The sequence below is a fragment of the Octopus sinensis genome, linkage group LG24, assembly GCF_006345805.1.
Source record: "Octopus sinensis linkage group LG24, ASM634580v1, whole genome shotgun sequence".
In the NCBI taxonomy this organism is placed as follows: Eukaryota; Metazoa; Mollusca; class Cephalopoda; order Octopoda; family Octopodidae; genus Octopus; species Octopus sinensis.
In genome coordinates, this window is record NC_043020.1 from 30,175,538 (window position 1) to 30,188,184 (window position 12,647).

Genomic DNA, 12,647 nt, shown 5'->3' on the forward strand with positions numbered 1-12,647 from the left:
CATATCTGGGCTGTTGTTGAATAAACTGAGACGTTATTGTCTCAGTTGAAATTAGGTGGGAGTTGATGATGGGTCTGAGTTTAGGCAACACTGCCTCAGCATCCTCGCATCCGATCCTGGCAGGGACGAGAAAGCGTAATGATGTCTGCTGCATAAGATATATGTTATGATGTTGCTAAGTGGTAAGGTTGGAACTGGTAAATGAAGATCTATTTTGTTGGCTGTGTGAATAATGACTGAAGCAAGTCCTGAACAGGTAGCTGAAAATTTATTGCTGTGGAAGTGAAGATATTTGGTGTTGGCTGTTTACAATGAAGAGCATTAATAATTACAGACTGGGAAAGATGAAAACAGCTCTGTGTCCGTAGGAGTTACTTGTGAGATGTTGAGTGAATGTCCAGTTTGGTCTGTCTGAGAACCTCGACTGACCACATTGGCATAAGTGGAGGCATCTGTTGCTCCACTACCTTCAACACTCTGCAATTAATTGAGTGATAAATTGGGTTTTTTTTGTATAGAGAACGGGAAGAATATTTCAAGAAAACCATATTGTGCCACAGTAGGATGCTGATTGGTTGATTAAGAGGACGTCCGGCAAATCGTGGTGGAGTAAAAACCCATTGTAACTGGTGAGGAATTGGTAGAGAAGCTTGGATTTGGTCATTCAACCATTCATTGACACTTGCGTGCCATCGGAAAAGTCAACAAATTGGGTCAATGGGTTCCTCACAAACTTTTCGAGTTTAATCATGTGCAAAGAGTGAATGTGTTCTCTTCTTTGCTGTCACGTTTCACGAATGAACCTTTTTTTTGGGTGGGGGACCGAATAGGGACTGGTGATGAGAAATGATTATCATTTAGTCCGCAGTCTTCAAAATTATTTGGACAGAAAAAATATGAATTCTGTAGATGAGGTTAAAAGAGTATTGGAGGAGCATCAAGGACAAGCGAATTTTGGAAGAGGGGCCTTGCAAGTCTCGCACATAGATGGAAGAGCATTGTAGAAAATGAAGGAGAGTATATTTTAGATTAAAAAAGAACTTTATTTATCTTAATTTTGAAAAATAAAAGAAGTATAAAACAACCACATTATTTATGGGATGACCCAATGTGTGTGTCCGTCCTTGTTTAGATATTGTGATAATTATAAATGAGTGTGACTCACATACAAGCTGTGTCCTTCATTGCCAATACTCTGTGGATTCATGTCTGGCCATGGGGGAAATATTACCTTCATTGGAAACAGGTGAGGGTTGGCGACAGGAAAGTCATCCAGCCATAGAAAATCTGGCTCCTTCCAACCCATGAAAACAGAAAAATGGACGTTAAAACGATGATAATATTAATCAGGACGTCTTCGGAAAATACTTGGCTTATTCGCAGTAACACATCAACGATAATCGAGATGAAAAGATAACCCCCACTCCCCTGTAAATTAGTGGTTAATTGCATTGATCTAATGAGCCACCAAAGTAGTCTATGTACCTCTCGAACTACTAGATATAGCAGCTAAATCTCCTTCAAAACATACGTTAACATTAAAAGACAGAAAAAAAAATCATTGGACAGCGAGGGTCCTTGGTGCATTGCGTCTGATGAAACGGGCTGGTCACAGCTAGAATTCCTTTGATCCTACTAAATATAGGTGGACATACTTAAAGTACTCAGCGTTCAAAAATATGATTAAAAATCTCTTATTTTTGCACAAGGTCAGCAATTATGGTCGGGGAAGGTGTATGTAGATTACATCGAAAGCGGTATTTGACGGGTATTTTATTTTATCCCTGGCAGAATTCGAACTCAGAATGTAATTAAGTCGGTAAAAATGTTGCTAGATATTTTTGTCCGACGCGCAAACGATTCCGCCAGTTCGCTGCTTTGAAAAAAAAAAAAATATTAGAAATAATTCTATAGTAATAATAAAGAGAAATAAATATTGGAGATGCTTTTGCGCTCGCAGAAACTGCGCGAGCTCCTCAGATGTATCGCAAGCTCTTTTTCTGAAACCATTGCAATTTTGGAAATCCTTCTGTGAGTGTAGCAGGAATCTGAGGGCCACATGCGTTCTGCTCCCTCCTAATCTGTATGTCACGCCTGAGTTGGGGCAGCGACGGTTGACTTAGTCTTCGTCTGCTGAAGGGTTTCCACTTGCGGTCTTTTATCAGCCATAGCTACCTTGAGCTGGTTTCACCTGTCATGAATATCTACTTGGTGGATTTCCTCAGTTGCCTGGGGTTCCAGACCAATATTCTGTGGGAGAGAGCGCACCGACCCAGCTGGAAAACCGTCGCCAACACGAGATCATCTCAAGAATGAACGACAAGTAAGGGAGACAACTCGATGTGCTTCTCTTTTAAGACGGAAAAATGGTCGGAATCATTGTCAGAGGATCTGATGAAATACCTTGTGGTATTTTTGTGTCCGCTCCCTTCGCATCGAGTTCAAAACTCGCCGAGATTAACTTTGCTTTTCATCCTTTCGGGATCGATGAAATAAGGTACCCGTCAAGTTCTAGCAGCGATATTTCTTTGAGATCTTAATGATCTGAGCTTAAATCCTGCTCAAGTGAACGTCACCTATCAACACTCCGGCTCCGATAAAATAGACAAAGAAGATATTGGGATCAACCGAATCAACAAACCTGCAGCGCCTGTAAATTGCTGGCTTTGTACCGAAGTAAGGAACCTGTTAAATAAACTATCTATTCAGTTACGGCTCTTTACGCTCAGAGTTCAAATCCTATCGATAAAATAAAGTTCCAATCAAATGCCGCGGGTTCGATGCTATCTATTGATACCTGAAATTTCTAGCTTTGTCTTTTATCGTTTGGATTGCGGTCATGTTGGGGCACTGTCTTGAAGAGTTTTAAAAAAAATCAGGTACTTATTCTATCGGTATCTCTTGGCGAACTGCTAAGTTACGGAGATATAAACAAACTAATACCGGTTGTCAAGCAGTAAAGGGACAAAACAGTCACAAACTGCATATCTATCTATCTATCTATCTATCTATCTATCTATCTATCTATCTATCTATCTATCTATCTATCTATCTATCTATCTATCTATGACGGGCTTCCATACAGTCTCTGTTTACTAAAGTCACTCATTAGGCATTGATCAGTCAAAGGCTATAGTAGAAGACACTTGCCCAATGTGCTGCGCAGTTGGATGGAACCTGGAACCACGCTGCTGCAACGCAAGCATCTTATCCACACAGCCACACCAGCGCCTATATTCTTGCATATAACCCTTTCTGCTCTAGGTACAAGGCCTGAAAATTTGGGAGACGGGGTTAAGTCTATCACATTGACCCCAGTGTTTCACTGGTACTTAATTTATCGACCCCGAAAGAATAAAAGGCAACGTCGACCTCGGTGGGATTTGAACTCAATGCTTGCATATAATAAAAATCAAATTGGGCAGAGCATTGGTAGAATGGTTGGAGCGTTGAGAAAAAATGCCTTGCGGTATTTATTCTGGTTCTTAACTTTCAAATCCCTCTGAGGTCCATTTTGCCTTTCGCCCTTTCGGAGTCGATAAAATAAAGTACGATTCAGCTCCGGCTCCATCCTTACTGCAACGGAGGCGAACCCGAGTACCGCCACCCCTAACGCAGACGATAGAAAAATCAATAACTGCAGAAGCCCGGCAGGCCGCGAAAAATTTTTTCCCTCGCGAGAGTTCCGGATCCCAGTTATGAACTCATTTGCATACAGCCAATCAGAGCACAACTTTCAAACTAATTTATGAGTGCATAAATTAGTGATGGGTAATAAGATAAGGTCACGTGGGTAAGGAATGACCATGCTTCTTTTCTCTTTTGATAATGCTTGTTGTTCTTGTTCTTGTTCCAACCATGGCTGCCTCTGCAGAGTTATTTGTGTTGTTGTTTACTTTGTAAAACAGTTAGGGGAGAGGGTTGTTAGCCCATCACCCTCTACCCACATTTTCCCCCATCCACATCTTTACCTTATGGGGACCTAACAAAATCCGATAATAGGTAATAGATGCAAATCTATCTAATTACTTGTCTCCTTCTAAAATCAGGCAAAACTTGGTGGTGATCGGTCGACTTACAACACCGTTCTTCGTCTTGAGTTTATTTGGTAGAATGGTTTGTTAACTTGACAAGATCAAGGTGAGCTCTGATTGGCTGTATGTAAATGAGTTCATTAATGGGGTCCGGAACTCCAGTGGGAAAAAAAAATTCGCCAGCTGACCACCATCAGTTTGTGCCGGTCGCCGTCGAGAAGTCAGGTGTTCTCGGACTCCGCTAAATCGGAATACTGGCGGCCCTTCTGATGAATGAGACTCACGGGGTGGAGTGGCTGTGGCAGCAAGGGTCGGAAACGACCACGGGATGCAGTCGGATATGTTATTTGTCCCGGAGTGCGCGGCCCATTGCTCCTTCCCCCTCCATCTTCGGCTGCTTAATTCCGCCCGCCGCTTTTTTTATTACTCTTTCTTTGTATTTAAATGTTATTAATAAAATATCTAATAAATGTCTACAGAGAGAGAGAGAGAGAGAGAAAAAAAAGCCCTCAAGTATTGGGGTTCGACGTAATCATCCACCCGCCACCCGTTCCTCAAGTATAGGTTTTGTACCTATACTTGAAACAGTTTAAAGAAGATGGGTTGACAGAATCGTTAGAGCGCCGGACAAGATGTCTTGCGGAATTTCTAGGGGATCTTTACGTTCTGAGTTCAAATTCGGCCGAGGTCAACTTTGCCTTTCATCCTTCTAGGGTCGATAAAATAAAGTACCAGTGAAACAGAAGAATTGATAGATATAACCCACTAGTTCCCCCCCCCACTCCCCAAATTGTGTCTGTAGTAGTAGTAGTAGTAGTAGTAGTAGTAATAGTAGTAGTAGTAAACGAAATAAATTACGTTGAAGGAAAATGACGCTCAAAGATTCAGGTTAGAGAGAGAGAGAGAGAGAAAGAGAGCTTGGCTGTCTTTTACATAAAACTAACAATGTTGAGCTACGAACAGGAATTCCTGGTGAAGTTAAGAGATAACAAAACCGTTCTCCGGACGCCTCTTGGCTTGCATTTAAATCTGGCGTACATGTTATAAAGGATTGAAGAATCGCGTTCCTGCGTGAGGCTGTTTGTTGAAGAAAAGCAAAACTGCTAAATTTGAATTCATTAACAGAAGAACAAGCAAGGAACAAACTATATATCGACCAAAAAACACAAAACGGTAGACAGAAAAATGCGAAAACAATCAAATGAAAAACAGTTACGGATTACCAAAACAACCATCTAGAAGTTGAATAATAAACAACCAAGCTTTCTCTTATCTATATATCTATATATATATACATATATATATTTGAGTGATAGAGAGAGGGGGGAATATATATATGTATATATATATAGACATATAAACACATTTAGTTTTTAAACTAAAAAAAATAATAAAATAAGAGAGACACTTATATAAAATAAAAGATAACAGTATGAATAACAGTGGTACAGCCCATGCTGGAACTGACTTCGAAAGTCACAAGAGAAATTCTAGAAATAAACGGTCGTCGAAACGAAACTCAAATCAGTATTTCTTTAAAGATTCGAAAAAAAACAACGAAGTCCCCCAAAATCTTTGCGGTACACACCAGAATGTCAACCAACAAAATCAAAAACGAAGAGACAATATGAAAATTCAAATGAACGAATATTTTCCAAATTCTGCGCATAATATTCAAACAATGCCAATATATTCTTCTCCTGCATCAAACGAGGGGATGCTTTCACCAGTCATGGAGTTTGCCAATTCCATGACCCCACCGACACACACAGCGCCTCCTGCCGGAGACCAAATGATGATGAACCCCAATCAAGTGATTACCTATTCAGCCCCTGGTCAGTGGATCCAGCAAACTACATTACTGCCAAACCAGTCGACCCTGCCCGTACAGCATTATCATATGGCCCCTGCGACTATCAACAGTCCACCGTTTTACCCGCATTCCATTTCTAACCCTAATGCTATGAGTTACATGCATTCATGTGGCGATTCTCTTCCACCCCAGAAATCAATGTCGGTGCCAGCCATGCAGAGTTATAAAATGGAACAAAGAAGACAACAGTCTCTCATCCAGATAGTCAACCCGAACACCGGTGAAGATATTTCAAAAGAGATTTTGACTAATCGAATGGATGAAGACTTACAGGAATTGGATTCGTTCAGAGACAATCAAATCAATTTACTGGCAAAAGTAACGGAAACAACAACCACACACGAATCTCAGAATCCCGTTCCAGGTGTAATGGTTCCATATCTAATCCATCCGATTCATTTGCAAGAGGTTAACCCAGTGCAACAGATAATGTTTGAATCTCATATACCGCTCTCACATACAAGCGAAAATATTCAGGAACAGTCTACGACCCAAACACAAATTGAAATGTTTGACGAAGAACAGGAGAAACCCATCAATTGCAATAACGGAAATATTTCGGTTCAAACAGTTATTGGCACTGTAAAAGAAGATCCGGTCCATCGACCAGCCTTGCCGCAGTCCGAAAACATGATGAAAACCGTGTCAACGGAAAACCAGTCGACGCAAGAAAGTAGCGAAATGCTACCGAATAAAATTGTGGATTCTGTCGAAGAATTTGTCCCCCAAAATACAGTTGAGAATGAAACGCTGGCACCAGAAGAAGTCAATTCGGTGCAGCGGCATAATCAGGTTTCTATAGTGTATCCGGTTCTAAATAAGTGTCATAGTAAAATGTCGCAGACAAATGCTATGGATACAAGCACTGCGGCCCAGGCTCGTACCGAAAACCACCCCATTGAATCTAATTCAGTTGAACAACCGTTTCAGGTGGGCCTGCCATCATACGCTGAGATGACCCAACATCAAATTCCTTCTATGACCCCTTTGCAAGTGACTCAAGTTCAAACTCCGCTTCTACCAGCCGTTTCGGACCCTAACCAATTACAAACACGCCAGCCAGTTGTTGCATACCTACCTGTTGTATTTTATTTAGAGGGAACAATTCCAAATGGAGATCCCATCGCAGGACCCCGTTCGTTCCAAGGGTCTGCCCACCCCCAGCCTCTATCTGCACACGGCGCAAAACCAACACAAGGCATTCAAGTGGATATCTAAAAAAAAAAACAGAAAGAAAGAAAAGAAACAAAAACGGATGTAATATTTCGCAAATTGCTTATTTTCAGTTTATAATGAACTAATCTAGATTTAAGAAAGAAAGAGAGAACGAAAGAAAGAATGAATGGAAAGGAGGAAAGACTAAAAGCTTTTTCACGGCAACGGAGCAGAATTTCGAATCCTGGGGATAAAACGTTTGAAAGAAAAAAAATTCAGTTTATAACAAAGGATTACAACCGTAAAAAGATATCGGAGCAGGGAAGACGGAATTTTCAATTGAAATTTTTTTTCCTTGTTGACTCGTTCGAGATGTTTCTTTATGAAACACATTTTTTAAAGATTATTTTGAAAATTATTTTAAAACAAGGAACATAGCTTTAAAGTACATAACTTTAAATGAAAAATGACAAATCTTATAAACTCTATAAGAGATGCTTGTCTGTAAGAGAAAAGGAAAAATCAGGAAAAACTTATATCGACAGAAGAAAAAAAAAATTGTGTAAAATTGGAACATATTTATTGTTGGGATGTTTTTGTGCATTTTTTTATTCTTAATTTTTGTTTCTTTTATTTTTCTATTTTTTTTGCAATAAGCCTGAATATTTTAGTGACATTTTTTTCTCAAAGAAATTCTCAAGATTATTATTATTATTGTTGTTGTTGTTGTTATACTGCGGTATAAAATTGCAATGGAAAATAAAGTTAATTCGATATTATATATTTATAAATTTTGAAAGGCTTCTAAAAAATCTAAATTGTCAAAAGAGAAAGAGAAAAAAAATTTAACGGCTGTTAAATAATTTCCTAGTTTACCGTTTCTTTAAAATTATTTACTTATATTAAGGTCTAGAGTTCAAATTAAACTCAGTATTCCGTTTTTATTGTTGCTTAAGCTTCCAGGTCAGCCCCGTCTGAGCAGAAACATTTATGGTCAAAGTCGTTCCACATGTGACCATCTTTGATTCAGACAGCAAATCAAAGAACACATTCGTTAGAATTTGTCTCAAATTTTGGCACAAGTTCAGCAATTTTTTTTGTGTGTGTGAGTTAAAATTTCGCAGAGGTCGGTTTTGCCTTTCATGCTTTTGGGGTCGATAAATTAAGTACCAGTTGAACACTGGGGTTGATGTAATTGACTCATCTCCACTCCCAAATTGCTACCCTTGTGAAGCTGGACGAAATGCTTGGCGGCATTTCGTCCGTCTTTACGTTCTGAGTTCAAATGCCGTCGAGGTCGACTTTGCCTTTTATCCTTTCAGGGTCGATAGATTAAGTACCAGTGATTCATTGGGGTCGATCTAATCGACTTGTCTCCTCCCCCAAAATTTCAGGCCTTCTGCCTATAGCAGAAAGGATTATATTATTTTCATACTTATTTATGCCTTTCTTCTCCTTAAAGTAAGGCTAAGGTTTTGGAGCGGAAAAGGGCACAAATTTGGAGGGGGGTGGGAGCTAAATATGGAACTTTTTCAAAAGTCGTAATTCCCATTGTATGAAAGACAAGAATACAATATACATGGCGAGTATCACTCAGTCTCCATTTTCTTTTCCTTCTCCATGAACTAATGGTTATTCCTAAATTCCACCAAAATAAGTTTAATCTCCCTCTAGTCTACATTATTTAACATTTCCTTTCCTTTTTGAAGAAGGAAGAGTGAAGTTGGGAGGATAATTGGTTGCTGTGTCTAGAAGCGTTACTTCATAGAGGTTCCTTGGTTGGCTTGCACTGTCGACAACATAACGCCTTCCCATTCGATGTAAAGGTGACCATCTCCACTTGAGGAGCTAAATTTAGAGCTGCAAATTAATCAAAATCTTCGCCATTATATAGTTGACAGGTGAAGGCGGCGAGCTGGCAGAATCGTTAGCACGCCGGGAGAAATGCTTAGCGGCGTTTTTTTCCAGCTTCACGTTCTGAGTTCAAATTCCGCCAAGGTCGACTTTGCCTTTCATCTTTTTGGGGTTTGATAAAATAAGTACCAGTTGTAATCGACTCCTTTACAATTAATGGCCTTGTGCTAAAATTTGAAAGCATTATGTAATACTGGTCGTGTCTGTAGAGGAGTAGGAATTATGCCTTTCGGTATTTGTTTCGGTTCGCTGCATTCTGAGTTCAAATCCCACCAAGGTCAACTTTATCTTTCGTCCTTGGTCGATAAATAAAGTACCAGTTCAAAGAAGTGGGTTCGCTTGATACCTCATGGTATTTGCTCTAGTTCTTGGGGATTAGACTTAATCTGTTGCCCGGTTTAACTCTATCCTCTGGTCCTTGGGGTCGTTTTGGGCAATCCTAGCGTTTGGTGTCTCCCTTATCCGAGTTTTTACAGGCTTATATAGCAGATATAAAAGTGTTGTTCCCGTAAAAGCGTCACCCACGACGGATGGCCTCCTCGCCCTAGCTACACTACCGCTTTAGGGTCCGAATTGACTGTTTAGAGGATTCAGAGCAAGACTCCGGTTTAAAGATAACTTCCTTCTTGCCGTCTCGGAGGCCCTCAAAAAGTTCCGAGTAACGCTTTTAGGGGTGGAGCGGCATTTTTGGGTCCTCTGTGTGGGTCTGTACAAGCACGAGGGTGGCCGTCAGGATGGGGAACTCGAAGGTTGCCTTCCCTCCACCCGGTGCCATAAACTTTAGCTCCAGCCCTGAGGTGCTGCCCTTACAGTCCTCATTAAACGGTAGAAATAGGGGCACTGCGAGGGAAAGTATATCAGAGAAGAGTAAGGTTGGGAAATGCAGCTAATTTTTTTTTAAATCGTTGAAACTTGTGATGCTGCAATAAATATTTCTGAGTTCAATCCTAAATCAACGATCAGGCAGCTTCATGTTCCTTGACTAAGCTGTATAAAAGTAGAGCTAACACACTTGTAGTGGTTTATTTTAATATCTTTACTTAATTGAGACTAAACCCGGAATAAAGAAAATTGTTGAATAATTTTTAACTGAAGCAAACAAAGACAACGGTATTTTTATATTAGGTTGTCGCTCTAGAATCCCAAATATTTACCGTATTTGATAGCATACAAGAATCACCTCAGGTCCTAACTGCGAAACTGAGCCTCCCATACGCTAATATCCATCCATCTATCTTTTCCACTGTGCGGCATTGTGCGCACTGTAGCCCTCAGTCGACCGAAGCTTTGCTTGGCAATTTGATGGACAGGAATTGTGTGTGTGTGTTTGCTCCTCCGCCATCGCAACCGGAATTGGTTTGTTTACGTACCCGTAAATGAACGGTTCAACAAAAGAAACCGATGGAATTAAGTACCAAACTTAAAAATCAATACTGCGGTCGATTTGTTCAACTAAACCTTCCAAGGTGATGCCCGAGCATGGCCGCAGTCCAATGACTGAAACCACTCAAGGTTAGTAAAGTCTCATATTTCAAAGGAGGGAATTAGTCGATTAAAGTGACTCTGGTATTTGACTAGGTACTTTATTTTATCGACCTCAAATGGACAAAAGGCAAAACTTAATTTCGGCTGGATTTGAACCCAAACCGTAAAGAGCGGAAGAAATACCGCTTTGTATTTTGTCCCACTCACGAACAATTCTGCCTCTCCATTTTCTTATTGCTCTCTCTCTCTCCCTCTCTTTATTGAACTGCTGAGAAAGGACCAAACCCCACTGCCTTTTAGCTTCATCATTCATAAATGTGCCGACAGAATTTCATGTACATCAGATATCCTTTATTCTTCTCTTCGCGCGGTTCTCACGTGGATGACAATATACTTGAAATGTAAATAAAAGCCATCATTTCACTTAGGAGCGTCCGTCCAGGATAAGACGTTGGACCAAGATGTCGGCAAACGGAATTAAGACCGAATCAGCGATCTGACCAGAGACTATTTTGACACAGTCAGCTCATATTATTTCTAGAATTTGATTGATTTTGTCTTACTGTGTTCTTCCAATGAACTTTCAATGAAATATTCTCTGTATTTAGGCCGCTTCAAACTATATTTTTAATATTTCTACATTTGACTGGGATGACACAAAATAAATAAATAAATAAATGGCGTTTCGATTTATTTTTAAAATCTCGAACATTTCTGTTCTTTATTTACCAAACTTTGACATAAAACCATCGCAATAAAATAAATATTCTATGCTGCTATTTCAAAAATTAGTATTTTTCTCACCAGAGTCATCGTTATATACAAGTATTCATCACTCTAATAATCCTTCGATCTGCTAGAAGGAGCAGTCATATCTCCGTAAAAATCAAACCCGCCAATGTCTTTAAGAAGGAAAGACACAATATAGTTTTCTAGATGTACTATGCCTGAAATAAAAGACGATGTGATGGTCATAGCTGGAATTTTTTAATCATAGATATATTCAGAAAACTGCCTCCACCGCAATTAAGTGTAAAATTGAATCAAAATCCCTGGATTAAGTTTTTTCTGTTTTGAAAAAAATATTTACAGATTATTGCTTTTTTCTACCCTATTTCTTCCAAAAAAAAAAAAAAAAAAAAAAAAGAAACAAACTCTTATGGAACAATAGAAGTAATCTGTATTTAATAACGGTTTCAAATTTTGGCACAAGGTCAACAATTCGGGGTGGATGAGGGTCAGTATATTATTGACATTTGACGGATAGAATCTTGTTTGTTGTTAACACAACGTTTCGGCTGATATACCCTCCATCCTTCATCAGGTGTCTTGGGGAAATTTCGAACCTGGGTTCTCATTCCTAAGATATTTTTCGATATTAAATCATTATTATTAATACCAGTATTAAAGAAGAATAGGAAAATATTAGATTTATAAGCCCTAAAATTCACTCCATAATTGCTCACGGTCATATGGCATAGTGGTTAAGAGCGTGGGTTACTAACCCCAAGATTTCGAGTTCGATTCAAGGCAATGACCTGAATAATAATAACCTGATGAAGGCTGAAAGTATATTGATTTGCTCGAAAGAAGTAAAAGAAGTTATGATATTAACGATCAGTGATAGTTTAAGATGGAAAGACAGGAGCAAAAATGATGTTTTTTGTCGGAAAGGGGAAAAGAATGAGTGAAGAAGAAAATGAGGAAGGAGCAGAAAGTCTGAAGAAAGACACGTGTGTCGTTATATGGCCAATTTGGAAAGAAATAGAAATTGGGATTTTTGAAGGCAGGAGGGAGAGAGAGCACAATTGGCCATTGTATGTAGAGTGTATATATGTTGCTTTTGTGAGTAGTGTGTTTGTATATTAGGGAGTATACATATATATGGTATACGTATAGCCCAGGTTTCTACCACTTTTGCTGATATATTAGAAAAACCCCTACATTTTATCTTTCCTTCTTAATCTGTTATTTATGGAGCTTTCATGAAGTGGCTGGAGTGTCACAATAAATGCATTGAAGTCAAAGGATCCTATTTCGAAGGAGATTAGAATTTTATACTTTGAAATTACTAAGTGTCTCTCTTGAAAAAGTCTGAAAACTTCTGGAATGCACCTTGTAGCTATTTTTTTTTTTTTTAACTATATCTTTACAAAGAATTATTGACAAAAATAAAAATTCACTGA